General features: G+C 38.5%; 1 protein-coding gene across 1 annotated transcript in view; it reads right to left on the bottom strand.

Annotated features, from left to right (window-relative positions):
* Positions 1 to 16,698, bottom strand: part of PTPRD (protein tyrosine phosphatase receptor type D) — a 6,523,893-nt gene that overhangs the window by 6,266,157 nt on the left and 241,038 nt on the right. The window lies entirely within an intron of this gene.

Raw genomic sequence — 16,698 nt, 5'->3', positions numbered from 1 at the left:
AGATTCTAGAAGTTTTGGTGAAGTATTGGTTGTTTCTATATAAGGCGCCAAGTTTTTTGTAAACATTTTTATAGTAAGGGATATGTGGATGTCAAATCTGAAATGATTGTCAATCTCCACTCCAACTAGTTTGGTGTGAGCTGATGGAGAGATGGAGGTATTGTCTTTGGCAAGTATATTGAAGTGGGGGGGGGGGTTGAAGTAGCTTTGGATGGTTGAAAGATGAGGAGTTTGATTTTATAGGTTTTAAGTAGGAGCTGGGAATTGGATATCCAGCTTTCTACAGATGAGAAAGATTCTTGTGTGATCTGTTGGAGTTCAGGTAAGGTGAGGGCAGAGCAAATGAGGGTAGAATCATCAGCATACTGTATGAGTGAGGTTTGTCTGGAGGCAGTGTGCAGGTTGTTGGTGAAAAGGGAGAACAGTAGGGGGCCGAGAATGGAACCTTGGGGCACACCAAGAGTTACTGGAAGATGAGGGGAGAGGATGTTTTCCCAGACAACTGAATGCTGTCAGCCATGGAGGTAGCTGTGGAACCATTGTGTGGCTGATTTGGAGAAAGAGAGGTTGGAGAGAGCAGACAGTAGAAGTTTGTGATATACAATGTCAAAGACCTTAGATAGATCTAGAAATATGACAGAAGAGAAGAGGCCATTGTTTTTGTGCTGAAGGATAGTATTAGTGAAGAAGATCAGAGCAGTGGTTGTGCTGTGATGTGGCCTGAAACCATGTTGGGTATTAGAGAGAAGATTATTGGTTAGGAGGTAGTTAGAAACTTGGGAACTGACACATTTTTCTGGCATCTTGGAGAGAAGGGAGAGGATGGTGATAGGGTGATAACTGGAGAGGTCGGTGGAGAGACCACCTTTATGAAGGGGTATTATGTGGGATATTTTCCATAGTGATGGTACCTGGGAGTCCGATATGGAGTGGTTAATTAATATGGAGATAGGATATGCTAGGACTTTAGCAGATATTTTTAGATATTCGGCAGGATGGTTGGCAGCAGCAAGTTTGGTGAGTTTTTTTTATGTAGGAGGTGGGCACTGTTGAGAAGGAGAAAGCAGGGCAGGGTGGATTGGTGTATGGTGAGGGGGGATTTGAGATAGGGAAGTATTGTTTGGTAAGAGATAGTATGGTTTCTGTGAAATGTTTGCTGAAGGATTCAGCTATGTTGGTGGAGTTGGAAGGGACAGATGGTGGGGTTGGGGGGGGGGGGTAATTTGCCTGGGCTGAGGACAGAGTTAATTGTAGACCAGAATACCTTTGGGTTGTGGTTAGAAGAGTTTAGTGAAGTTTGATAGTAGTGTGCCTTGTCTATTTTTATTTGTTTTTTGACCTTATTACATAGTTCATGGAAAAATTGTCTATCTGCGGGTTTTTTTGTTAGATGCCAGTGTCCCCAAGCTTTATCCCTGGTCTTCATTAGGTCCCTGGTGGTTTTCTGTAACCAGGGGGGAGCTTTTTGTTCTGACTTTGGAATATCTTAGTGGGGAGTGGGTGTTCAGGATGTTGAGGAAGGTGCTGTTAAAGAAGTTTTGTGGAAAACACAGGAGGCAACACCAAAAATAGCGGAGACAATTTAATAAATTGAAACAAAGCAAAACATATAAACAAAGTGAGCGCTTTTGTGTTCAACTGAATGCTTCTTAAAGACCTAACTACAGTGAAAAAACACTCAGTTAAATATGGCAAGACATCTTCAATGGAAAATTACTATCCAGTGTTAAAGAAGTGGATTGCCTCTTCAAGGTTGAGGTATTTTAGTGGTGACCAGTTAATATTTTGGAGAGAGGAGGTAAAGGAATGGGGGTTAAAATTAGCTTTGTTTCGAATTTGTCTATGGGTGATGGGCTTAATACAGTTTATGTGATGTCTTAGTAGGAAGGTTGGGGAATGGTCTCTGAGGCTGTCAGGTAGACAGTCTGATAGGTAATTGTGAGGGCCTTTGCTGACTAGGATCCAGTCAAGAGTGGTTTGATTATTACGATTTGTATTGATCCAGGTGGGGGACTGTATTAGTTGTGTGAACCCGTGGAGATTTAGGTGAAGGGCTGGGTGGTTGGTGTTACAGGATAGACAGTTAATGTTAAAGTTGCCAAGGATGATAGTTTTGTGGGTTAGGGAGAGAGTGGCCCAGCTTAGGAGGTTTTCTAGAGGAGGTATATTTTAGCCTGGTGGGAAGTAGCACCCTAAGATGTTAATTGTTTTCTTTGGGTTGATTTTGAGAGTGGCATAACAGATTTCTTCCCTGCCAGACTGAGGAGCTGATTTGTTGAGATTTTGGATATCAAGATGGTCTTTGAACAGGAGGGCTACACCACCTCCTTTCCTAGGTAGTCTGTCCTGGCGAAGGATGTTATATCCAGGTTGGAGAAATTCCTCACTTTTGATGTGAGGTTTGAGCCAGGTCTCAGGGTTTTGGCCTGGGTTATTGTGGAAAAGGTTCCATGGATAGGCCTGCCTACTCAGTTAATACATTAAATAAATACATAGAGTGTCTTATTCTCTTCCATCCAGTTTTGATGCCTTTAGTAAGATCTGTAGGGCAGTTAACACAGATGATTTAATCTTTGAACTGCTTCTTGTGTTCACAGGGTAGAGGTTTCAATTCCTTCCACATATATATCTCTACTATGTGATTCTGAGCAAAGAATTTAACTAAACAGTGCTCTCACGTCTTCCCTGGAAAGGGATTCTTGCATCCAATGAATAAAATAAAAACAAATGAATAAAGGAGTGAATGAATGAATGAATGATTAAGTAAATAAATACTGGAAATTAAAGCTCACTGATTTCTCATCTAATCATCATTGATATATTGCTTTGCATATAAGGTCACAGGGATTGCACCCAAAGAAATTAGAAAATGAAATGTAAAAATGTTTGATTAAAAAATGCTTGAAAAACTACTATTATTATTATTGTTATTATTATTATTATTATTATTGTTATTATCTGATCCCTTTTCTCTTTCTTTTTTTCTTGTGCAATCAGTGTAAACCATTAACAAAGATTGTTAAAAAGGCACAACAAAAGTCCTTCCAGAGTACAGAAGACTCTGAAGTATTACGGGTTCATAACAATGTGTAATACTAACCATGGAAAGACTTAAGAGTTTGCATATTAAATTAGATTAATGCTAACAGTCCTCAGTAAAATAGCCTTCCCATTAGTACAATTTTCAAATAAGGGTGTCAATAAAACATGCAGTGGATTATTGCAATCACTCAGCTGTTAATAATCTAAGGAAATAGTAGAGGATTTTGTTTATTGCCTCTAATCACCATAATGGCACAGTAGAATATCATTCCAGTACAAAGGTGCCACTTGTATGTCCTACTTTCTATAAACATTCTGCATTTGTGCTTTTATCAGTGGTTACTGTACTGTGAATTATAGTATGATACTTGAATACATAAGAAAAAACATACTGCTAATTATCAATATAATAAATTATAAATATAAAAAGTTTAATTATAATTAAATGTGTTCATTTTTCAGCTATATCTTGTTAATGGGTTTCAAATATGTAACAAAAAGTATGCAAACCATTAATCAATGAGAAAAAATAACACATTGTTGTCATCTTCAGCTCTTAGTATATAACTGTTGCAGAACTGCTGGTAAGTAGAAAGGGTTAGTTCTTGTAGATTACTTATCAATCTTATATTAAAATCTGCTGTATACACTTAGAAAAAAATGTCTATAATTTTTTGAGGCTGATCCTAGTTTTTCTACCAAATGGCAAATCTATAACACCATCAGTAAAGCTTCAAGGAAAAGGTAGAGAACATTATTTTATATATATATATATATATATATATATATATATATATATATATATATATATATATATATATATATATATATATATATATATATATATATATATATATATATATAAAAAGATACTTGGGTCTACATTGAATTGCCAAAATGACATTTCAACAAAACCCAGTTGGCTGACCTCACTTCTCTGAAATGCTATTACAACGAAACCACAGATAGTCAAAATCCTTTTCCTGTGAAAGGAACCACTTGGCCACCATGATGAACGTTGCCCTTTCTTCAGTGTAGTGCGATCTTGGGGTTGGTATATTTAAGTAAGTGTATGTGGGGGCAAAGTCCCCCATTTGGGTGGGTTTAACTTTGGTCCATTTAGGCTTTTTCCATGGTGATATATATCATTTTTATTGTTATTAACATTTGTTGACCCAAGAAAATCCAACTAAGACAGAGTCAATTTTCAGTAGAAGCCCAGGGAGAAACACTCCAGACACATGTCTTTGGAATGTGGGAGGAAACTGGAGTACTTGGCGGAAACATGCATGAACACATGGAGGACATGCAGACTCCACACAGAAGGCACCACAGCCAAGAATCAAACCATAGAGCCTGTTGCTGTGAGGCAACAACATTAACTGCTGTACCACTACACTGCCCTTACGACATGTATAAATAGTAAACTGTACAAAAAAATACAACTTTTTGTATAAACATGAATATATATACGTGTGTGTGTGTGTGTGTGTGTGTGTGTGTGTGTGTGTGTGTGTGTGTGTGTGTGTGTGTGTGTGTGTGTGTGTGTGTGTGTGTAGGTGTGACCCTGAACTATGCACTCATATGTTTACTATATTAATGTTCACAGTTTCATACTTTTATAGATTCATAAGTTGAAAGGGTCTGTAAGAGGTAATGCTTGATCAGTGATCTATCTTTGATGAACCTATGTAAATATACACTAAGCAATCAATCTGCAGAACAATGCATGTCTATCCAAAAACTCACATTCAGAAATTCCCTGAATCCTCAAGAAGGCAAAATAAGATAGACTGGGAAAGAATTTGTGGCTTCCAATCTAGGTATCCAGGTTTACCTTAAATGTCCCAAGTGTGTTACTGTGTTTGATGCACAGTGGAGGTTTGTTCCAGGGGTAGGCATATGCACTGGTATATGAATCTATCACACCAATGTATCTTATTTATCTGTTGATGAAGACATGATTCCTTTAGCTGGGAATATCCGGTACCATTTGTTCTGAGATGAAGTAGGTAGTCAAAGAGGATTGGTTTTTCATAGCTCAAAAGGTTAGACCTCCACTCAAGAGTTTATGAAAGACTGAGTACATAGAAAGGATTGCCAGTCTTTCCTGATAACTAAGAATTTTGAGGCCACTGATCATTTTAGTTATGAATCTCTGAAGTCTCTAGACCTGAGTTGCATATTTAGACAAATACAAATAAATTGTGAATTATATTCAAAATTGGATCAGATGAAGTATGAGTAAAGAGGAAAAAAAACATCTTTGGGACTAGGTCTGCTACTGGAAATGATAAGGCTTCTTGAACTAATGCAGAAACATTATGATCAAATCATAATGATAATGAATGTTAAACAATGGCACCAAGTTCCTTTACAACAGTTTCTGAATGAAGGGAGTGTTTCACCTCTGTGGTACATGAAAATGTTTTGTTTACCAACATGAACTATACAACATTTTTTAGATGTAGTTTTTCTAAGTGCACACAGCTATTAAAACATATGAATTGCATTCAGATTTAACTGTTCCATCTGTTAACCACATAAATGCATTAGGAAAATGTATTTATTTTTGTGCGATCTGGAGTATTGCTTTCAGAATTACATAATCTGCTTGTAAAAACTTAAAAGAATTTGGCTCAATAGCAACTCATAACCTAGAACCTCAAAAATAAACTGCCAGAAACTCAGCTACATATTTATTCCATTAAGCATACACAACACTGATATTACTTGTCTTTGAAACAGGTGACTTTAAATGTATTCCTTAATGTCAAAACAGCTGAAGTGTGAGATAAACATGTCACCTTCAATATTCTCTCTTACTAATTATACCCAGTAACACAAAGCTGGAAGGCATACCAAAATACTTCATTCTTCACAAATATTAGCTTGACATGCATGTTAATGTTTAATTTTCAACTTTTTTCATATTAACTTTGTCTGACATCTCAATACTAAGCTGCAAATGATACAGATCATGTAAGTAACTGACATTCTGTTGGAAAAAGGCAGTACCTTATTCTGCTCAATTTAAACCCCATATGTATGAAAATACAGGCCTATTAGCAAATACAGTCTCAAGTATGGCATCCGATAATGGTGCACACCATTTTTTGTTGCCTTTAATATCTCAGAAACAGTTATATTGTTTGACCTTGTATGAGCATTCAGACTAACAATAGCTTTCATTGTTTTCCTCAAACATGTTTTCATGCCGCTTACAAAACAAATTTGCACATAACCTCACATTCTCAGTCTAGCTCCACATCTTTAGCGTCACACCCCCCTGCACAACCTTGGTAATGTGTGCTATCACTAGCCTAATTTTGCCCCTACCCATGCACCTTATCTTAGAATAACTCATTCTATAACATTACAACTACATGAGGCAGCTTGGGTGCACTATACATACAAAATTGCAAATACACTATAGCTATCACCTTTCCTAGACCTTACTCTAACCATAATCCAAAACACTCATGCATCCACACTACAACTATCACTTCACATAGCCTTTACTCTAACCCAAACCTGGAAAAACATATTCCTAAAATCAGTGTCAAAATGTGTGGTTTGTTCAAAGGTTTTGGCACTATCTCCACAAAGCCCACTTATCTACAACAAATTGGGTCAGATTTGATTTTGAAATAGTTGCCCTCAGTGGACATGTTTACTTTGGTGTAAAGCCGATCTATAAACAGACTAAATCCTGGGACCAGATTCTAAAACATCTACTCTTAGTGTACATGGTCACTTACACTGAGAGCAACCCTTTTGCAATCAGGCCCACCATCTTCACACATTTGATAAATTTAACATTCACAAAACAGTGTATTCACTAAAATGTGTATTCATCCAATTTTTACCTAGTGGAATGCTTAAAAAATCTTGTCATTCAGTCATCTCTACCCGACCACGCACTCCCACACACATGCTGAATAATGTCAAAGATTTCTTAATAAATATAGTAATATTTTTTCCTCACTGTCCTTCTCAGGACCACCATGCCCTTACTCATTTTACCATATTCATTCCTCCCTATTCCTGACATGGTATGATAGTTGATACGAAAGACAAAAGCTAAGAAGTATAGCCATCCTCATATACTGCTATCAGATTTTCTGTAAGATCCCAATTCCTGCACAATGTCAGAAAATCTAGCCCAGGGCTTGATTCACTGGACTCAGAGTAAATGTGAGCTTTCTCACACCAACAATTGCGTATACAGTACTTGCACTCTTCTTCCAGGCCTATGTTCTACAGCGATCCTAGGTGCAAATGTGACCACCTCAGCCTTATCTTCATTTCCAAATCTTGCAATGGGACTGTCACAATTTTTACCATGGAGGTTGAGATATTTCATCCGCTCACTCAGATATTTTCCAAGTTGTTTCCTGCAGTTCCTGGGCCTACACTATCTGAGGCATAATCTGGATGAAAACCTCTATACCACAGTGTCAGTGTCATGTATTGGCAATATAGTACTGTTTGGTTCCAGGACATTCTTTTAAGATATTATTCCAAAACACTGGCTTTGTGACACATAAGAATAAAGCCATGATTATGACCAGATGAATCAAGATTGTGTGGTGGTTTGGAAAGCTGGAAGAACCTAGAGAAAGTGAGCAAATCATCTGCAACTTGTCCAGCATAATCAATTAGGAAGAAGGATTGAGGTGTCTCTTTCTCTTGACCTTCCATTCTAGTGGAGTGGTATAGGCTGCTCCATTGATTACAGGGTCTGGTTAGAACAGTGGTGAATTATCCCATGCATTTGTCAGCCCTTGCTGAGGCATGACAGGGAGCAGGCACTTATTTATATCAGGGCATAGCCAGTCCATCTTCAGTGATTTGGGGCCCATGTTACAACCAACCACTGGGATTATGCTAAAGAAAAAAAAATGCTCACAAGACTTGCAGCATAACAGATCTGGAATCAGAGCAGGCATCACAGTTAATGAACATGCTGGGAACAACTCTTGCCCCATGAGGGATGAATAGATCAATACATTTTAGGGATCTGATTACTGGCCGACAGTGGGACACATCAAAAAATCATTAGTCTGATTCTCATAAGAGATGCAGAGGTTTCATATGAAGGGTGAATGTAATTAATGGATGAAAATGTAGTGGAATGGGAAGCAGTTGCAATTTTAATTAAAATCAAAAGTAGCACCAAAATGTTTTCTTAGTGTGTGTACTAGAAGATTGTGTGTGTGTGTGTGTGTGTGTGTGTGTGTGTGTGTGTGTGTGTGTGTGTGTGTGTGTGTGTGTGTGTGTGTGTATGTGTGTGTCTGTGTAAGTGCAAGGGCATGTTTGTACTTCTATTTGGGTACATAGTGGACTCGCAAGAAAATGAATTTTTCTGATAGAATTCTATTTATTTTAGTTAAGCTAAAACAGTGAGTTACATTGCATGATAGTTATGAACATAAACACTACTCATTTCACAAAGCAGTGAAAAATCATTGCTGAATAACTGATGGTGATATCCAAGCCCCCAAATTATTTTAAACAGTGTATATTATTGACTTGTTGATGTCTGGAAGTTGCTGGAAGAATGGAGCATGAATACGTTTTCAAGTGGTATATTTGGCTTCAAGGGTGTTACAGTATCTTTCATCAAGGAACTAATGGCAAAGATGAAGATACAATTACATTTTCTTTTTCATTTCTTGTACGTGTTCAGGAGAGGGATATTCTTTTGTGAGTAATACGATTCACATAATGATGGGAATATTTACATTGTTGCTATGTTTCCTATAGTATGCTAAATTTGTATTGACTAATGTGCGGTATACAGTATGCTTTGGAAAACATAAAAGTCTTATTAACAAATGTTCCACGGACTGTCTTGAGGTGCTTTCAGGTACTAGCAAATACATTTCAGAGAACAGTAGTTTTCTATTCAAAGGAAATTTGATAATGCAGTAGTAACTTTTTATATGAAAGTACATCAGTTTCATGAAATCTAGTTTGATTGTAAAAAGTTCTATACTAAGTAAACAATAAAATGATGTAACTTTTATTAAATTTCTGTGTGATACAGTAGCACAAATAACAAATAGATATTTTTAATACTGATATGCCAGAAATACAAATCATGCCAAATCAAATTGTGCAAACTGAGCCTGGATTCATAATAACTTTGATTTGGGACTTTGAGACAACTAATACTTTGGAAATCATCAGAGGCAAATGTGTGAGCAGAAGTGAGCAATGTAAGATATTTGACACATGGTATACAAGTGGCACTGACGTCACTCTTTAGGGATAATTTACTGCATCTGAGATTCAGAAACCAGGATATTCTTACTTACAAATATTTAATCAGTGAATGAAACTGCAGACTTGAGAGACAGAGATCACACTGGTGAGGAATGCTATATGGTACAAGATTTAAAGAATTCAAAGTGTAGCATGACTGATGTCCCTTCATACTACTTTCAAAGATGATGAATTATTTTGTGCTGTAATATTATCATAACAGTACAAGCTTATTTTACATAGAGTAAGACAATTCATAGGTTCATAGGTGTGTACTAGGCCAACAGTCCTGGAGCCTTTACAAGCCTAGCCCATAGAAGTGCCCTGGCATCATGCTGTCATTAGTTTCCAGTGCTTCTATCACACAGAGCCGCTGGAGTGATCCTCAGGGTGAACTTTCTATTGCCCAGCCACTCATCAAAATTTCTCTTGAAAAGGGCCAGTGAGGTGTTCTGCTTGACATGTATGGGAAGTCTATTCCAGAGCATGGGCAGTCTCTGGGTTATGAACCTATCCCTCAAGCATGTTCTGTTGATTGTGATAATGAGGTTGAGATCCTTGGAGCATGTGGCGTGCAGGGACTGGGATTTATTTAGGAGTAACATTTCTAACAGAGCTGGGTTAGACATGGCTTTGTAAATCAAGCAGAGATTGCCTCTTAATAGATGATATTAGACAGAGAAGAGCTGGAGTCTGTTCATGTAGGCATGTGTTTAAGGCCTAGGATCCTCTTCATGAGGTACTTTTGTGCCCTTTCCAGCTGTTGCTGGTTTTTAGTCAGGTATATGCCAAATGGGAAATTATACTTGATGATTGGTCTAATGAGGGAAGATGATGACCTCTTTCTTCCAGGATGCAACCGCCTTGGTAATCAGATGTGCCACATCGAAGGACTTTCTGACTACAGTGGCAATGTGGTGGTCAAAGAAGAGGTTGCTGTCAACCTGTGTCCCCAGATCTCTTATAATGCCTTCAGTGTTCAGTGAGCTACCATAAATGTGGAAATTAGTGGGAACTGAGTTTTTCCCAAAGGGAATGACAATGAATATTTTGGCATTAAACTTAAGGCCATGGTTTCATTGGTCTCAGTGAGACCTTTCTGTAGGATGTCTGCATCACATGGGAAGTTAATAATGGCTCCCAGCTTGCAATCATCTGCAAACGTGATCAGCCAGAGTCCTTCTGTGTTGAACTAGACTTCTGAGAAGTAGATGCCAAACAGGAGAGGACTCAGGACCTATCCCTGTGGGAGTCCACTCCTGACTGGTCAGCAGTCTGACTTGGAATCTGCTAATTTCACACTGTGGGTTCTATCTGTGAGCCAATTTTAAACCCACCTGGTGATATAGGGGTTGATGCCTAGTTTGGTGAGTCTATCAATAATTCCTGAGTGGGAAATGGTATCAAAGGCCTTGGTCAGATCGAGGTAGGCTGCATGATCTGCCTTGCCCTCATCCACAGCTCTGGTGACTGACCCAAAGAAGTCAACCAGGTTGAGCAGGCATGATCTACCCTTCACAAAACCAAATTACATGGGAGCCAGAGTTTGGAGATTCCCTATATCCTTGTTAATTAGGTCCATGATGATGTGCTCCATAGCCTTACATATCAGACTCATCAGGCTAATGTGGTGATAATTCCCAGGGTCTGTAGTCACTCCCCTTTTATGGAGAGGGATGACTGTAGCAGTGTGCCATTCTGTAGGGACAAAGCCTGAGATGAGGCTGTGATTGAGCAGGGCACACAGGTGTGATGCCGGTTCACTTTGTAGTTCATGTAGAACACAGCCAGGGATATTGTTGGGTCCCATGGAAGCTATATTCTTGATCTTGGACAATGCAGCTTTAAACTGGGCTGCAATAATGCTGCGTGCCTGGCATTCTTCCGGTATCGTGATTGGCCCTTTGGGGAGAAGGGGTAAAGTTGGTACTTAATCTGTCAGCCAGTATGTTGGCAATATCTGTTGGCTCAGTACAGGAGGTACCATTGTGTAGTTACTCAGAGCAAATCTAGGTACTACTGTGGAGATTCTTGATATAACTGTAGTAGGCTTTGTGGTTGTTTTTAGTGTCTGTCGCAATTCTGCCTTCGTAATTAGCCTTAGAGGTTTTATGAGGGATCTCAAATTTTTGTTGAGGCTAATAAGGAAATTTTTCCAGTCTTGGGACTTCACCTTTTTCTGCAACATTTTCTTCCTTGTGTTGTAGAGTTTGATAATGGCATAGAGCCACCAGATTGGCTTCCTTTTTTTGGAGGAGAGTGAATTGGTTCTGTTGGGTATCCTAGTTCCATGCATTCATGTACGTGTTTGTACAGTGCATTGGTGAATGATTCGGCAGTCATGAACCTATTTTGCATTTGCATGGGTGCTGGGAAGTTATCCACCTCTGCTTTTAGGTGCCCAGAGTCAGCTTTGGAGAAATTGTTCATGGTGGTTACCTTTGCTGGTGATGTGGGTGAATTGTGGATTTCCATGGTAATTAGTTTGTGGTTGGATGTAACCAGGGAAGAATTAAATATTAGTATTGAGCAACAGTTGCCCATGTTAGTAATAACCAGGTCAAGGATGTTGCTACTTCTAGTGGGGGTAAGAATGAGCTGGTCAAATGCATTGGAATTAATGAATTACAGGAAGCTTTGGGCAAGTGTATTGGTTCATGAGTAGTTTTCCCAGTTGATGGAGGAGTTGATGAAGTGACCCAATATGAGCCTGTTGAGATGGACCCTAATAGTTTCCAGGGTGCTTGAGAATGTGGAGTGAGAGTCTTGGGACATGGTTGTGACCTATAGCAGACTACGACCTGAATCGCCGTCTTACTCACTGTTAGTTGTACCTGAAGTATCTCCGATACGTTATGCTGGGCTACTGTCTGGAGGTGTGCATATCCATTATGAATATGGAGATTCCACCACCTTTGGTGCTTTGGTACATGTTCTGGGGCCAAAATGTGTGGAATGAGTTATAGCCTGGTAGCAAAGGGGTGCTTTCTGCTGCTTCAAACCAGGTCTCCGTTACATCACAAATCTCGATGTTCTCCATTTTGAGGAGTGCTTCGAGTGAGTGCATCTTGAGATTTAGACTTCTAGCATTGAGTAGCATGACCCTAATACTGCATTTATTTATAGCTGTTACTATGGTAATTTGTTCTTTGGAACACCACCTAAAAAGGTACTATAGGGTTGGCAAGAGACTTAGCCAGTATCCGGAAACCTAGTGGTAACAGATGCAGACCATTTCTGGCAAAGCATCAAGGTCAATCATGTCATCCCAAGCAGCCAGATACTCGATCCCCTTAGAATGACACCAGAAACTTAGCCAATTGTTGAAGTCAATCATTTTCTGCTTGTACTGCGGTATCATTATGGGTGACGGTAGGATGCTGCTCAGGGCTAGGGTCATACCTTTCTGGGTCACATAATCCAACAGCTCCTTCATGTCTTTTTTCATGTAGTCCAGAGAGGTGTGTCTCAGGTCATTCACACCCACATGTACAATGACAGAGTCATACTTGTACTTGTTGTGGAGTGACCTGAGTGCATGTGTTATGTGTCGGATACTGGCACCTGACAGAAAGTTGACTGTTACCTTCTCCTTATTCAACCTAGTAAGTGTAAAATCAGTATGCCTCACTATAGAGTAACCTATGATTAGTGTATTTGGTGAGCTGTTTTGCCTTAGGGGCTTAGGTTGAGGGGCACACTGTGTAGGTGAGCTATGTGTCTTGTGATTTGTGCTGCGTTGTGGTGGTCGAGTGCATTTCTGATTTGGAGGTCTCTGCTGCTTGAGTAGATTTCTATTAAGAGCCTCCATGAACACGGGTGTGTGGTTGTTGTTTTTATTTGAGAGCTGTGATGGTGGGTGTTCTGGAGGGCTATGTGTTCCATGTGGTGTGGTGCAGGTGTTGACCTCCTCTTGACCAGCTATTCTGGTCTTCGCTGGAGAGTGCATGAATTCCAGTTTGGATATATAAGTGCATCTCTCACAAGTCTGAGTGCTGGGAGGTAAGAGGAGAAGGTTGTCTGCGTACATGAGGCAATTGCTACACTGCCTCAGAATGCCCAAGTTCACCAGGTTAATAGGAGAAAGCATAGCAAACTGACCTTTAGACATGCCAGTAGGGATGGTCATTATTAGTAAGAACTGGACCTGTTTCCTTATAGGATGTTTAGTGCTCTTAACACTTATGTGTACTACAATAATTTCTACAAGAAGCCAGATGAAGTGCTAGGCAGATAAACTAGTTAAATGCAAGAGAGAAGAAAACTAGCAAGATCTAAGAAAAAAACTGAAGAGCAGACTTTTTGGCACCGGTAATAGTTTATCTTAGCCTAGTGACGCTGCATGGAACGCAAACCCATGCAAACACGGGTTTTAAAGCAGAAAGTTTAAAGGGAGCTAGAAACCACTCTGCTTATTGTAGATAGGCTACCTAGTGGTTACCACTCTCACTGATAAGCTGAGAGGCTTCCCTCTAACAGAGAAAGGTCTGGGGAACTCAAAAATGATAATAGATTAGATTAATAAGGAAAATTTAAATATCTTTCTGAAGATAAATTGCTCAATTTTAACTCTTACAACAAGCTGCTACACATGTAGGCTTAAATAAAGTATGGAAGGCTAATGTACCTGTGGATACAATAACTAGTCATATTAGGTTGTTTTTGAAAGAGATTTGTTTCAAAACAGACAGATGAGATTTATTTCAAATCAAAATTACCTCAGGTTTATTAATAATCCAAATATTGGGTGTGTTACACTTAAAACTAACTGTATATATAAAAATATTAAAAACTCAACAAAATATGCTACAAATGGGAAAAGGATGCATGACTATGATCCTAGTAGTTAAATACAAAACATAAATAGTTAAGCATTTTTAATCAACTCCTGTGTTTAGTGTAACCTTGTTGTTTAAGTCAGCAAGAACTATTTGGATAAGAAAGTTCCAGAAAGATCTAGATTGCAGGGTGCTGGTCTCCCACAAATAAAGGGGTTGCTGTATTTGTGATAATATCAGTGATGCATTGTCATCTTAACAGATTCATTATTTGATGGTTTGATGTTTTGTGGCCTGATGTGCTTGCCAGAGATCTATGACAAATCTAATCTAATACTTGTGTCAGTCAACCACCAGTAAAACCATAATAAATAAATGTTTCATAGCACATTTAAGTAAACATAAACATTTTAAAATTAGTCTGATAATATATGCTCTCTGAAATAATTAAATCTTTGGAAACCTATCAAATAATTATGTCAATGACTGAACACATAAGAACCAAAGTGGTGAATTTTAAATAAAGGAAACCTTGTAAGATGCAAACAAATCCCAAGAAATGTTACTAGTAATAAACCAGCAGCTTCTTGATAAAACTAGAGATCAAGCTCATGTATGGCAAGTAGGTTGGGACAAGAATGATTTACTTATACCATGAGACAAATGGAAAACATTGCTATGTGTGCAGCAAATGTGTCACATGAGATGGACTGTCTTCTGTTAGAAATAACTTCTAACATAACATAACAACTAGCATAGCAATAGATAAGTCTTCTGTAGTAATTTAAACTTTGATCCATCTGATGAAACCAATTTACAGCTGGTGTTTTACAGTCAGTCTTTCATTTAGAATTATCCTTAGAATAGGCAGCCAGTTTATTTTCACTACAGATGATAGCTAGGGAAACATTTAGAGCGCTGATGGTAGGACTGCCCATAATCCAAGTGTTGTCTGTGCTCACCCTCACTTGACTATTTGTATGACTAATCTCCAGGTGATCTTTCAACATAACTATGGCAGATACACCTTTCTACAAAAGGAGAGGTAGAACTGGGATAGCTAGGTAACTTCTACATAACAGTCATACCTCACACACCATCCGTGAATGACCTCATGAAGAGAAAGCAGGTGTACTGTGGGGAAGGTACAGACATAGAGTATGGGAGACTGAAGTGTTAGATATTTCAAAGGAAAATCGCTACAAAACGTAATCCCAGGAAACACTATTGAGTGGACTCCAGATGTCAAAAGGGAAGGCAGTCAAGGAAAAGGAAGCCAAATCATAGAAAGTTTCCAGGATTCCAATGGTAACTTGTGTTTAATAATGCCAAGTGGACATAAGGCATCACCTTTAAGAATAAATAAGACCAGTGCTGAATACCAGTCTTAATCTCCTGCTACTACGATTTGTAATGACTTTGTGAGAGGCAACTCAGTGTAGCTCATCACTTCCTGAAGCCAGAATGAAATACTACAAAGAGGTTGTAAACATTAACATATAAGCTGAACTACAATTGAAATATCAGTAATCTTTCCAATAAAGATGGGACAACAGTTAAACAGATTGTTTAGATCTAAAAATGATTTCTGAAGGCTAGAAGTAAATAAATGTTCTTTTAAATTTATTAAAATATCCTTGGAAAAGCCAGTTTAATGTTAAGGAGATGACACCCAGTTAGTCAGCCGACAAAATTAAGTATAACGTTTTAGGATCTAGTACTTTTCTTTCTTTTTTTTTTTTTGAAATCCAAATCCTACTTTCAACTTTTTCTGAAAAAAGTGGTGAGGAAAGTAAGATATTTTAGCCAGGAAAAGGAGAGATTAGTCATTGATTACAGTGTCATTGAGCATGCTGTATCCATAGTGCTAACCATGTACGATGTGTGAAATATCACGAGTGCTGAATTTATATATATATCAAAACATTTCAGAGAGAAGACCCATTAATGAAAGGTCAGATAAATGGAAAAATGCTGGTTAACTGCAAATAGTCACAGATATACTCTAACAAGGGTAATAAAAGATGGTAAAGGACAGCTGCAGCCAAATGTTGCCCTTCTGCTCAACCTTAGCAATGCATTCTAAATCTGTTCCTAACACTGCTGCTGGTACTATCCCCAACCATGCAGTTTACCTTAAAAAGCCCTTTCTGTAGTACTACTACTATACTTGACAACTATGACACTTACTATGCATACAAACGCACATGTGCACTAAATCTATCTCTTACTTAACCCTTACCCTAACCCTAAACCCTATCCCTTGGACACACACACACACACACACACACACACACACACACACACACACACACACACACACACACACACACACACACACACACACACACACACACACACACACACACACACACACACACACACACACACACACACACACAAACACACATACACACTGTGTCTCTGTCTCCTACCTAACCCATATATATATATATATATATATAAACAGAAATCCATGTCCTTGGTGTGGATTTATATACATACTGAATGTATGTACATTTAGATAGATAGAGATAGATATATGGTTCCCCTTCAGAAGGTCGAATGGCTGAAATTACGAAATGCATATGGTCGAGATCATATGCTT

This window comes from Protopterus annectens, chromosome 2.part0 (assembly GCF_019279795.1).
Source record: "Protopterus annectens isolate FY-2018-M chromosome 2.part0, PAN1.0, whole genome shotgun sequence".
NCBI lineage: Eukaryota > Metazoa > Chordata > Ceratodontiformes > Protopteridae > Protopterus > Protopterus annectens.
The sequence above is the reverse complement of the archived record's forward strand: the minus strand, read 5'-3'. Positions and strand labels throughout refer to the sequence as shown.